The sequence below is a fragment of the Sinocyclocheilus anshuiensis genome, unplaced genomic scaffold, assembly GCF_001515605.1.
Source record: "Sinocyclocheilus anshuiensis isolate Anshui unplaced genomic scaffold, SAMN03320099.WGS_v1.1 scaffold637, whole genome shotgun sequence".
Taxonomy (NCBI): Eukaryota; Metazoa; Chordata; class Actinopteri; order Cypriniformes; family Cyprinidae; genus Sinocyclocheilus; species Sinocyclocheilus anshuiensis.
The window spans coordinates 2,756,406-2,770,759 of NW_015539816.1; the positions used below are offsets into that span (position 1 = coordinate 2,756,406).

Genomic DNA, 14,354 nt, shown 5'->3' on the forward strand with positions numbered 1-14,354 from the left:
CGTTTTTGATTGACAAAGACTTTTTTTTTTAGAGAGACAGAGAATGTCAGGACCAGCAGGCTCATTGTTACACATCTTATCCACATATCAGTCACAGACCTGAGAAAAAAGGGACACCCTCACGTTGTTGTAATTTTACCCAACCACCATCTGCATTCATTTGAAGTGTCACGAGTGAAATAATACACCAGCCTCAACTTCTTTCTGATCCACTGACTCTATTTCTTTCTCTCACACTCTTTTTGTGTAGACACTTACAAAGAACTGAAAGGGCAAAAGACTGTCTTTCTTAGTGATGCATTTTGCTACTTTGAGAGGGAGGGTATTGCTGTGATTGCAGAGATAACAGACAGAAGTGTAGCTGGATACTGCACTTAAGCATTCAGGTCTTTAAAAATGAATGCAAACAAGTAATCAAAAAAGCAAGGAACACAGCAGGATAGAGTTCTCTTGACAAAAGTGTTCTCTTGTTCACTGTCTATCCTGCAATGCATTGGCCTATGGAAGGGACTCAGGGTTCAAAATGTGCTTTATAATCAGCAGAAACCAAATCTTCTGAACAGCTTCTGCAAGACAAGTGATAAACTAAAAAAAATAAATAAATCTACTCCCTTTGTTGCTCTAGTGAATTTCTTTCTTTAAACCCATTATTCACCATTTTCTCAAGCCAGTTTATCTACTTTCACACACAAATCTGATTTCATTGTTATTTATTAACGTGTCTGCTTATAATGGATCTGATCATAACTGGCTACAGAGAAACCATTAATATGATGAATAGCAGAAGAAAAGTCCTGACTATAGTCATTAACCTAAACCCTACATCTACCAAATGGCATTCCTCCTCATTATCACAAGCACTCCAAAAAAATCCTTATTTTGAACCATTTCTAATTTTGTGCTTGTGCCAAGTAATTACACTGCACTAGAAAGTAATAGTTCACTAAAGCAGTGGTTCTCAACCCTTTTGACTCCAAGGCTTCCCGTTGTCCACAACAACATCCTATGACTTTTGTATTTTTTGTTCCTAATTTACCAGATAAGAATTTAGGATAAATAAATATATTTATTTTATTTTACTCATTTTATTCCTGTCTAGAAACTAGAAAACTGCACATAAAATGTTTTTAGTTTTTTTTATTATTATTATTAATTTTTATGGCTTTTCCAAATCTAGAAATCACATTTTTATAATTATTCACAGAAAAACAAACTCTGTTTAGGGGGTGAATTAAAATAAGAAATATCTTGTTGTTTCTACATATTTTAACGCTTGTTTACTCTTAAATTATTTTTAAGTCATTTTGAGGCCCCTTAGACATTTTTAAAGCCCCCTACAGGCCCCCGACCCCTGGTTTAGAACCACTGTACTAAAAGGATATTAAAGTGATAGTTCACCCTAAATATTAAAATTCTGTCATCATTTACTCACCTTCATGTAATTCCAAACCTGTACAAATTTTTCTTCTGCAGAACACAAAACATCTTGATGAAAATGCATTTTTCAAAATATTTTCTTGTTCCCCAGAAGAAAGAAACTGATAAAGATTTGGAATGACATAAACGGGTAAATGATGACAGATCTTTATTTTTGGGTTAAATATCCCTACAAGTCTCAAGTCTGCTCAGCAAACGCTGCAGGGTGACACCTGCTGGCTAAAAGCCTAGGATGAACAAACATCTACCTTTATGGCAATCAAATGAAAGAAACCACAGTAAAGAATAAGCCAAAATTACCTGGTCAACCAAGAAGCAAATGTGTTACACTTACTAGTTGTCTAAAAACCTCTAGGCAGAACTGGATCTTCTGTGTACATGACTTTACAGATGTGTTTAGCTGAATGAAAACATCTAAACGAAGGCGACAAATCTGTGAATACTGTTGTGCCCACTGACATTTCCTACATCCTGCCTCTGCATTGGCACCCCAGTGGGGTGTAGTAAATATAAATGCATTAACCCTTCATCATCCCTGCCCTGCCCTGCCAAACACACACATCTACACTTTGAGGGGCATAATTGATTGCTCGTTAACACGCTGCTCCTTTTAAATCAGCATGATAACAGTCTCCAGCCAAGAGTCAATTCTGCACAGAGTAAGCAACCTTGAACACTTCGTTAATGGAGGATTTAGCCTTAATTGTATTATTTTGCTCAATTAGTGCCTCTCCAGCACATTCAGATCTGCCTGAAGGACATAAGGGCTCGTTTCAATGTTTTGATCTTGCTGATGACCTGAAAAATTTAACTCTTTGAAGTTACTTCTATAAAATATGACTGCTCATGAAGACACATTCAGTAAATAGCTCTTCGACCTGTTTTGCATTTCCTTCTCACAGATCACGTGTTTATATTAATAAGCAGCAGAAGAGCTGGGCTCTCAGCCGTGCTTTGAGCTTTTGAAGGCTTCAGGGTTCAGAGTCTATGTTAACGGCAAAAAACGACCACCTTTACTGTGCTTTCTTGTTTTCTTCAATAATATCCTGCCGGTGACTCGCAGCTTTATCCCCAATTAAAATCACCACAACAAAGTCTCTACAGTCTCTACTAGAACATATTTTTTTGCACTTAAAGGTGCATTCAGCAATTTACTGCATCCATATTTGCATACCTCCGTGCAGTAGGAATATGGCATAATTTTAATGAAAAATGTCTGTTACGATAATGCACTCTTGACATTTGTCATTAAAATAACACCATGTATAACATCTGTGGCATAAATTTAATATAAAACAAAAATTAAATCTATACAATCTACTCCAGTAGTTCTCATCCAGGGGGCTGGGGCCCACTAGCAAATTTCCAAGGGGCCAAATGACTTTAACGTATCTGAATTAATAATATATCAAAATAATCTAACTCTAATTACATTAAAATGCTAAAAAAAAAACACACATAAATCATAGTCCTCCCCCCATCCCTCACAAAATAAATCATGTGTAATGTGGGGTTTGGTGTTTGGGTTTTGTTTCATGTTCATGTTTTCCATGTCTTTTATTTTGTAGTTTAGTCATGCTCCCTGTTTATGTCATGCTTCCCTTGCCCTCATGTATTCATGCCATTGGTTCTCTTGTTCATTGTGTCATGTTCTGATTGGTTGTCTTAGTCATGTGTCTTGTTTCCCATTGGTTTGTTCTTGTCTTGTGACCCTCTTGTTTGCTATAAGTAGCCATCATGTTCCCATAGTCTTCGTCGTGTACTGATGTGAGGATTATGTTCAGGATTTTTGTGAACTTTCTAACCGGGTGGACTTTAATGATGTGGCGTTAAAGGACATTTTTCGGGTGGGTCTGAATGAGCCCATTTGCTCCCAGCTTCCTGGGGGAAAAGTTCACTGGTCCCCTGCTGAATATATAGACTTTGCGCTGCAGTTGAGTGGATCTGCTTTCACTGTGGGTGTCGTGGAGAAAGAACACGGCACTAAACCAGAGCCAGAGTCTGCTCACGTCACGTCTGTCAAGCCAGAGTCTCTCGTTACATCATGGTTCATTACAACAATTAATTATTATTTTTTTTTAATTAGGCTAGTGATAAGACTGGTGTCTTTAAACCAGAGGTGCCCAAGCTTTTTAATATGAAGGGCCAAAAATCAAACTTGTTTGCAGGCCATGGTCAAAAGTAAATTTTGCATTATTTTCAATTCTATTATATTAAAATAGATTAAACAGGGCTCTACGCTTATTTTTCTTTTTAGGAGCACTTGTGCTCCTAACTTGAAAAATTTAGGAGCACAGTCAAATATTTAGGAGCACCTTCTAATCAATAATCCAAAATTTGATCAAAAATTAGCTTCAGGAATGAAGCAATGGACTGTATTTATGAATGGGTAATCATGAATCATTGACTCACAAGATTCGTTTAAAAACGCAGTTCATTCATAAATGAGACACCGCTGTGTTTGAATGGAGATGCGCAGCGGCTGAGCTGTGACTTTGTTTCAAACTATTTGCAAATGCGACTGAAATGGTCGCACTGTAGAGCCCTGTTAAATATTTTAAACAAAAAAAAAATAATATACATATTTTTTTATAAAACCAAATTATTAATTTTTTGATACAGAAATAAAACAAAAAAAATAATAAAACTAAATTAACTAAATTATAATTGAAGATATTCTTCAGTGGCATGTCCCCCCCCCCCTTCTTGTGTTATGGCATGGCATTCAGGCCAAATAAACGTTTATCATGGGCCAACCTTGGTTTGGGCATCTTGGCTTTAAGAGTACTGTTGATTTCATGTTTACAACTTTTTAAATGAGGAAATAATATTGAGTGCAGCTCTGTTTTAGGTAATGTGCACATCGGAATATTATTTACCTTGTGTGGATTTTGGATGGTGTGTGTTTTGTAACTGCAAAGATCCTCAGGGAAGCATGAGTGTAACAGGAAGATTTACCTCAATCATTCCTCGGGGCATAATTATCCTCCAGACCAGCAGAAGATGCTGCAAAACAGCTACAATAAAAACAGATGGACAGTGGTGTAGAAAAAAATATGATCTCACATGCAAAGACACAAACTCACACAAACAGAGCTCACCAGTCCCTCAGTTTAAAAAAATAAATATTTATAATAAATATATAGATTGTTTGTCACATATAAAACGTTGTTTCTGTCAAAGTTATGATGCCTCCAATATTAAATTACAGTACATAAACGTTTCACTGTTTAAGAGGAACAAAATCATTGTGACCACAAGGTGGTGCTGTTTCTCTACAGCAAAACGTCACAGGGGCTAATTTTGTTGTTTATGTACACATTTCCTCAGATGTCAAAAATAAGAGCTTATCTAGGTCAGCAGCTATGAAACCACCCGTTCTGCAAAAATTATTTTCTTCTGCCATTTTACAATTTCATTTTTCATGTCATAAAGCAGCAGAGAATCCCTCTTGGTCATGTCTGAATCCTGAAACGTTATGTATTTTCAGAGAAAATGGCTTCTGTGCATTAATGTATTTTATCGAGAACACTGCAGACTGGACTAACTATATTACTAATCTGTTATTTAACTGACATGACATTTCAATCAAAAGCAATTTACAGTACAGTTATTATAGCAACAATCCACCACGAGAAACCATAATGATAATAGTTCATGGATAACCCACAGCGAATATATATATATATATATATATATATATATATATATATATATATATATATGAACAGCCCAGAATAAAATCATCTTCTTTCAGTAAGGCAAATGTGAAAGTTAACAAATCCAACAAATCTGATTTTACCAACTGCCATTATGCTGTTCATGTCAGTAGTTTTTGCGTCTTGTGATTTTTAAAAAAGATAAAATGTCAGTATGTGTGGGTGGAATGAATCTACAAAATTATAAAGCCTACATCCATTCACACACTGTGACATTCTCTACGTTAGGCAGTTAAAGTGGAGACTGACAGGCCTTTTTAGTGAATGTTTCCTGGCGAGGCAGCCTCACAGTGGGCCGCTGCTGCCTGCCTCTCAGGCCTCTTCCAGCGCTCCGCGGTGGGAGATCACTCCAGCTGAGAAACAGAGAGCCAGCGCTGCCTTTACCACAGTTACAGTGCCATTCCTCCCCTCTGCTGTCTGCAAATCACACCAAGATCAGAGATGTCCTATATACAGAGACAAGGGCTTGTGCTTGCTGCAGACGATACTGTACACAGCCGCACTATGACAACACTGACACTATCAGACGCGTTTCAAGTGCACACTTTCATACTGGATAGATTGTATGGAATTTTTGGAATAACATTACTTATTCTTAGTCTTGTTAAGGTTGATTTCAACCTAAAAAATACACTCAATTAAACATATATTCCAATCTAATTTGGCAGATTTACAGCATGATTGGCACATAATACATTTTTTATGTTCACAAAAGATATGTACATTGTTTTTTCTTCATGAATCACACGTCTTACATTTCAAGTACCTTTGTCTCCTTGGTAATCAAGTACATACTACTTTTGATAAAACTTGGTTATTAATTTGGTTATTATATTATCATAGTTCTAAACATAATTCATATTTATGATTAATTTAATGGGTAATTGACAGTCTGGGTCTGACATATGGATAAAACATCTATACATGCCAAAAATAAATATTAAAAGTATGATAATAAAAATAAACAACAATAATAACAAACAATCATTATTATTATTATGCCATGATGTAATTATTAATTAATAATAATAATTATTATTATTATAAAAAATAACAATAACTATTATTATTATCATTATTATGAAATTACCTCATTTATTATTATTATTATTATTATTATTATTATACCTGATTTTACTGTTACTTTTTTTGTTTGTCAGCTTAAATATTAAAAAATGTGGTTAGTAAGTTTCTTGTAATTCCACATAAAAAAAACATGATTATTTACTTCAATCATTTATTTATTCATTGCACCTCTCAAACAGCCATAATAATTAACGGTGAAGATCTCAGCCAGTCTTAAAAAATAAAAAATACAAAAATGTAAAAATTAAAAAAAAAATAATAATAATAAAAGTGCCAGAGGTACAATAAAAGCGGTTGTTCAGTGGAGGGGAAAAAAGCACACATGCATTGGTCAGAGCCTGATCATTTCAGCAAATGGAAATAATTAGAGTCGCAGTGTGAGCAAACGGCTCTATATGTCGGAGGTTCATGTCTATTCTGGGAATACACATCTCCCTCACTTACACACCACTAAAAGGGAACATGGTTTTTCACCATGGCAGCTTGACAACATAATGATAACACAGTCAACTTGTCAATAGTCAAAGCAGGCTAGACCTGCACGATGTTTACAAAGTGCCATTAAAGTTTGTTCTGTTGGCGTGATTTTTTTCTTCGCGTTCGATGGGCTGTAATCATGAGCTAATCAAAGCAACGACAACGAGCCGCTCTAAAGCATGCAGCCATTCTGGACCTCCACCTTCCATTAAAAATACAACTGAAGTCCGAAGATTAAATCTTGTGCTTGATTAAACAATGGAATTAATTAAACTGAAATGCCAGACAAGAGGCTATTGGCATCCGTCAATCATCCTAATTGCACTTGATGTGGTTCTGGTTATTAGTCACTGGAGAACAAGGTGCTTGCAAAATATGCGTGCATGTTTGTGTGAGTGTGTGAAGAATAATGTTTGTGGTTGGTGAGTTTGGTCGGTGACCGCAATTTATTCTGCTCAAGAACTCTTCACAGGAAGTGACATGTCAGGACACCTAACCATAGTTTTTGTTGTTGTTGGAAGATGAATCGGGACATACTGAAGGACTTGTCATTTGTCAAAAGTCTTGTCAAAGTCTTCTTTAAAAAAAGACTAAAATGTTTTCTTTTAGTCTTTTTTTTTCCAGACATGCTCCCTCCATCCTGCAAAACAAGCACACTTAGAGTCCAGCAGGCCGGGCCCCCCAGAGAGGAACAAATGGGATTTATTTAGAATTTACACTACAGGATTTGTATGCCAGTAATTGTCACCTTAAACTGGCACAATGAATGACTATGACGAAAATTATAATTGTCCATAATTTCCCCTGACACTTATTTCTAAATTATATAAAAACACTTATTTTGTGGGGGGCACAGCGTGGCATATTGTTTCATAACCTACACACACCAAACGAGCTAAAAACTCTCTCTGAAAAGTCTCTGAGTGACTTTCAATTAAATTCAAGTTTTTTAAATCAATTGAACTAACTTTATTGTTGTTTTATCAGTAAAACAACTGAATAATTCAAATAGGTTCAAGAAGGAAAATGATGAAAATTAACATATGTAATTAATTAGCTACAGTGTCCGAAAAAATGAGCAAAAATCGTACCTTTAGGGGTACAATACATTAGTAACTTAGAGTAGTAATTATGTATCCTTAAGGTAGCAATATGTACTCTTATGGTACAGTACTATTATGAAACCTAGAGGAAAAGAAGGTTAAAAGGTACATACTGATTGATGAATCTGAACGTAGTTCAGTTTACATGAATGCTAACCTGATCAAAAGTTCATTTAGATCAAACTCAATTGAATCAATTAAGGTGTTTACATGAAGGGTTTTCATTCTAATTGAGCCTTCAATCTGATTATTTAGTGGCATGTAAACGTAGAGGGTACTGCCACAGTGACAAGCTGTTGTACCCCTAAAGGTAAAATTTTTGCACAATTTTCAAAAAAATTAAAAGAAAAATCACTAAATAATATCACTACATATTCCAAAGTCTTGGCTGCTTAGTTATAATCATTATCATCATCCTAGCCAATTCTAATTATTGAAGTGTAAACAGTTTGACTTCTCATAATTAGTTAATTGTGGCGACCACTAATTCATATTCTAAATGGTAATAATTCCATGTTCCAAAAATGGATTCAAATCCAAACCCCACCTCCTCAGTGACCCTGCTATCTGTCTATAGGAGCTGCCAAACAACTACATCAATTAGAGATGAGTCAACCACTGTCACATGACTATCGCTCCTCCCCTGCCGCCTAAGGCTCCTGCTAAGAGACCGATGAAAAATTAATCTCCCACATATTCATAATTCAGCAGTAAAGGCAAACAGCCATAACCAGCATGCAGATTCAGGCAACTGACCCTCCTGTCCCAATACCCCCAACATAAAGTATAAAGCAAACTGTATTCCCAGCAGGATTTTAGTATACAAGCTCTCTAAAGTGCTCTAAAGTGTGTGTGTGTGTGTGTGTGTGTCTTTATGCTTGCCAAAGCTGCTTTTTTATCAATAATACAGTAAATACAGAATTATCTTGAAATATAACTATGATAAAATAAGTGTTTTCTATTTTAACATATTTTAAACTGTAATTTATTCCTGTGATGCAAAATTGAAATTTCAGCACCATTGCTCCAGTCTTCAGTGTCACATGATCCTTCAGAAATCATTCTAATATGCTGATTTGCTGCTCAAGAAACATTTCTGATTATTATCTGTGGCAACATTTTAGTATAGGGACCAATTCTCACTATTAACTAGTAGTTTATTAGCATGCCTATTATTAACATATTGGCTGTTTATTAGTACTTATAAAGCACATATTCTGCATGACTATATTCTATATCCCTAATATACCCAATACCTAAACTTAACAACTACCTTACAATTAATAAGCAGCCAATTAGGAGTTTATTGAGGCAAAAGTCGTGGTTCATGGTTTGTTAATGGCGAGAATTGGACCTTAAAATAAAGTGTGACCTTATCAGTATAACAGTTGCAATGCTTAATATTTTTGTGGAATCTGGTTTATTTTTTATTTTTTAATGAACAGAAAAGTTCAAAAGAATAGCATTTTTTGAAAAATGTTCACTTACCTCTAGATTTAATTTGAGTGGTTTTCACTGCTAACCACTTGTGATTGAATCACTCAAAACATATGTTAATATCAGGTGTAAAGACAACTGAACCTGACGTCAGATCACCATAAGATCCCCAGTATCTCACACTAGTTGTTCTACGATTGATAATGGCCTTTCTGTTTTGCATCTGTGCAAATTTATGGCATCCATTAATGTGGGTGTAATAATTAGCTGGAGATAGTTTGCGCTCTGTCTGTATGTGCTGTATGTACGTATGTCTCCAGGAAGACAACTGTGAATGTTTGGTGTATACATCTTGAGATAATTAGCATTGTTGACATTGTTTGCGCCTGCCGTGATAATCTGTCTATGAGGGGCTTATTAGAATGAGTGTTTACAGAGTGTGCCTGCAGACCGGGCCTCTGCTAGCTTGCCTCTATTCCTCCCTTCTCTCCTATTGTCCAGCCTGACGCCTGGCCACAAAGCCAGTCCTCATGTCCTTATTGTTCAAGAACAACCAGCCAAGACAGCCATCAGCAGACACCGGGGCAGATGGCCCTATTCAGGAGCTCTCACAATGCCAATATTGCGGGCCAACAGCACTGTGTCTGCGCCTTGACTGGCCCCCTATACGTCCACAACCCAGCACTGATTCACTGAAAACACCAGAAGACATTAATTGCTGCCATGTATCAAGCATGTGCATTTATAAGAATGACTGACGAGTCTCCACTGGGGAGTGGTTAAAATGGCAGACTTTAAAACCAACTAATGGAATGTGAGAAGGACTTTGTTTAGGTCTTTAAATAATGATTTTAAAGTGGCTGGTGGCTGAATGATTTTAAAGTAGGCTACTACTAGCAAAACCAAACATAATCGTAAAAATACTTCTTTTTTTTTTTTTACCTATTTTTACACTGGTTTTAGACTGCCTATGGTCAGACAATGACCAGTGTGGTTTTGTCAGACTTGCTGGCTATTCCTTTTCCACAGTTGCCCATGTACTTATATTTACCTATTTAGTTGAGAAAAAAAAATAATAAGTTGAATTAAAATATTTACAATGTACTACTATTTACTATTGTATTACTTAATACTAATGAAGTCATACAATTAACCCTAATAATAATAATAATAATAATCTTGCTGTTTTTAGAAATAATGAAAAAAACACACAATATATTAAGTAAATAAATAAATAAATAAACAGTGTAAATAAATAAAAACACAATACATTAAAAATCATCATCATCATTATTATTATTATTATTATAGTAATTATAATTATAATCAAATAGTATTAATTAATAGTAAATAACATACATTTTATTTTCCTGTTTAAAATAATAATAAATTAGTAGTAGTCAAATATTTTCTATTTATTACTGTTTACATTTTATTAGTAAAGTACTAATAAATTAATATAATTAATCCTAATAACAATATAACAATAACGGTATGTTGTTGTCGTTATTAACAATAAAACACAATATATTACAAATATTTACTGAATTATTATTATTATTATTATTAATTAATAATAATAATACACATAAATTGAAGAATAAGTGAAGTTCTGATCACTTGTCTAGCATCATGAATAAAATGTGTAGCCTATGTTTAAAAAATAAAAATAAAAATAAAAAAACAGTGAGTTGGGGACAGAAGGGATAAAGAATGCCTGCAACATATGTTCCATGTTTTTGTTTGTTTGTTTGTTTTTTGTCCGTGTAACACTGTTGCAAACTTTCTGGTAAACTTTTGATGGAAAAATGCCTTCATTATTTCAGTGAGGCACCTGCTCTGATTAAACACACTCAGTGGAGGAAAAGGCCCATCAAATTGAATTAGATATGCTAAATATGTTTTGTTTGGAGGCGACACAGTCAGTTGACCATCAAAGGACTTAATGTGTCTATCAGTCTAGACTCTAATCTAATTGTATTTGAACTCACTCATGCAAAATCAAATAAACAATGCAGTGAGTGGGATGTGAAAGAGTTGCTCAGGTTTTATGTGTGTAGTCAAACCATGAAACTATAAGAAAGCTGATCAATAACAGCTGACGACTTAGTCATGGGTGGGGATTCATGAGAGTCAAATATGTATTTATCTGTGTTTAATGTGCTGTGGAATGGTTGTCTTACAGATTTTTTCCAAACTATTTTGCTAATGTACTTCTTGAACAGCCATTTCTTCACACTTGCAGTTCTTTAAAAAGAAAATAAATTACAACATAAATAATATAAAAATATATATATTTTACTATTTATTATAATCATGTTATATTGTTTTTATTATCATTTTGGTCTCAGACAAAAAATATACTGAACTTTAAAGTTGCAAATCACCTTTTTAAGGAAATAGAAATGAGATAATGATTTCTATTAAAATAAAAAAGACCACCTTGCCATGGTAGTACTTAGTACTTATTGTCTCTTGGCTGATTAGATTTCATTATTTACTTCTGGAAATACAGGATAATTGAACAGTGAACACTGGAAGCTGGCGCGTCTGATGAGAGTTGGTGTGGAATGTGATTGCGTAACGGTGATGGGAGTTGTTCACAACCTTAAATGAGGCTGATATGATTTCTGAGTCAATTCTGAATAAACGCAGGAAGGTCTTAACAAAAAAGCTTAAAGGCGGTTGTGATAAGGAATGATCAACAGAGATTGTTGGCACGAGAGGAACGAGACAGCTGCTCTTTTAAGTGACGGAATCCTCAAAGAGAGGGGCCAGGGCTGAGGAGAAGCACCTGCCATCTCTCTGTCTGCATGCCTCTCGACCCCCTCTTTCTCCTACATTCACAGGACCTGAGTGAAATAAACTCCAGCTCTGTGGAGGCAGCAGCAGGGAACCCCACAGTAATGCTTCCGGAGTGTGTGTGTGATGTTTGTGCTGATTGAAATGTAAAGGATCGTATAAATCATGCTGAATGCTGTTTTCACATTCAGTTTTTTTTAAATAAGAAGTTTTTTTTCCTAAAGCCAAAAAGTTGCCCCATGTGTCAGAAGAAAAAGAGGAATATCAGAATTAGGCCTGTCAATTATGTGAATTTATTTATTTAAAGGGACAGTAAAGACGTTTACATTGGTACAAAAAGATTTCTATTTCATTGCTATTCTTTTGAAAAAAATTAATTTACACAAAAATATTTTTTCTTGAGCACCAAATCATTGTATTATAATGAAAACAGCCGTTTTAAATTGTAATATTTCACAATGTTAGTTTTTACTGTATTTTTGATCAAATGCAGCCTTGGTAAGCATAAGAGACTTCTTTCAAAAACATTTAAAAATAGATTTTAAATAAATTAAATGGCACTTGGCTTTCAAAATAGTGTAATCTTTTAAATCATCTTAATTTTAGCTCTTTATTATTATTTATTAAAGGGGTCATATGATGTTGCTAAAAAGAACATTATTTTGTGTATTTGGTGTAATGAAATGTGTTTATGCGGTATAAGGTTCAAAAAACACATTATTTTCCACATACTGTACATTATTGTTGCTCCTCTATGCCCCGCCTTTCTGAAATGCGTCAATTTTTACAAAGCTCATCGGTCTGAAAAGCGAGGTGTGCTGTGATTGGCCAGCTATCCAGTGCGTTATGATTGGCCGAATACCTCAAGCGTGTGACGGAAATGTTACGCCCCCTACCATACTGTGATGATGCCCCGTCAGGCCGGAGCGATGATTCAAAAACAATAAAACCCATTATGAGAAAGGAAAAATTTATCATATGACCCCTTTAAAATGTAATTTATTGTGAACCATTTAATTAATCAGCATTTAATTTAAAATATTCATTATATAAATAATACTTATTAACTTCCTTTTTTGCATCAATTGATGCTTCGCAGGGAGTTTGATTGACAGGCGATCTGACCAATCATAATGCAGAATCTGCCATTTTGTTCAACAAACAAACCAGACAGTGGAGTTGATTAACGTTGGTGGACGTGAACTTAAAAAATGGTGTGTATTGACGTCTTTCCGTTATTGAAACACGATACCTTCTGATGTTCATTCATGTTTATTTCATGCTAAAACTAGTAAAGAGGAAGAGATTATCGGTTCACGTGCTGCTTGAACTGAGGCACTACAGCGTTCTGTAACGACACATTAAAGATCCACAAAACGGTATTTTTTTGTTTGAATTCCTTTAAAAAATTACTAAATTTGAAAGTTGAGACTTTGTTTTATATCAAAAGTTTCCTCTTTGCTCCGTGATGTATTTTTGGCGTGAGAGCGCCATGGCTTGTCGGGCATAGCAACTGTAATGAAGGGGGGTGGATTTTTGCGAAGGGTCAATTTAAAACCTAACTGCATAAACATGACCTATAAACTACACGCTTGACTACAAAATTGCAAGTTTCTCTTTACTTACTTTACATCTAATACTAACCAGAAAACTCTCTCCTTCAAAAGTGTGGCTGTGTCATTTGTGTCCAGTAACCAGGTATAATTCCTCAGCAGCAGATGAGAGGCTCTGAGTCTGTAATAAGACACCACTCAAAGCAAATAACAGTCACACAAACCTGCTCAGCCACTTCAAAGAGGCCACATTTACCCAGCTCACCAGAGCGAGAGGACACACTCGGACCAGAGCGAGTAAACATTTGTCATGGGCTACTGTGGTCTGTAGTTTAGCATGTCACAACGTCTCAACCCAAAGTCTAATTTAAATCTGATGGATCCTCCTATGCTGCAGTGACATTAATTATGCTATTTGATTCCCTTGTTAGTATTCAAAACTGCCTTAATCAGTTCCCAATGTAAGCAAGATTGTCCCAAACCATCTCATTACTGTCTGATTGTCCATAAGTCTAGTCTTCTCTATAACCAAGTCACATCCGAACCAGACAGAACTACTGGCCTGTTGCAAGGTGAATCCCATGAGAGCACAGATAATGTTTTATTCAGTAAGGTGGACACAAATGTGAAAAAGCAGCATGGGAATTGAAGAAAAAAATGCATGTAAGTGACTATTTTATTTTATAGTCCACATATCTCCATTTATTTCCAGCAATGTCCATGTCACTCACATATGCAGC

The 14,354-nt window shown here is 35.2% G+C and overlaps 1 long non-coding RNA gene across 1 annotated transcript in view; it reads right to left on the reverse strand.

The window, feature by feature from the left end:
* Positions 1 to 4,406: 4,406 nt before the first annotated feature.
* The window catches only part of LOC107683966 (uncharacterized), a 65,533-nt gene continuing 55,585 nt past the window's right edge, over positions 4,407 to 14,354 (reverse strand). Inside the window, exon 3 of the long non-coding RNA XR_001633797.1 lies at positions 4,407 to 4,454. This is a non-coding gene — a long non-coding RNA (uncharacterized LOC107683966). The remainder of the gene's footprint in view (positions 4,455 to 14,354) is intronic.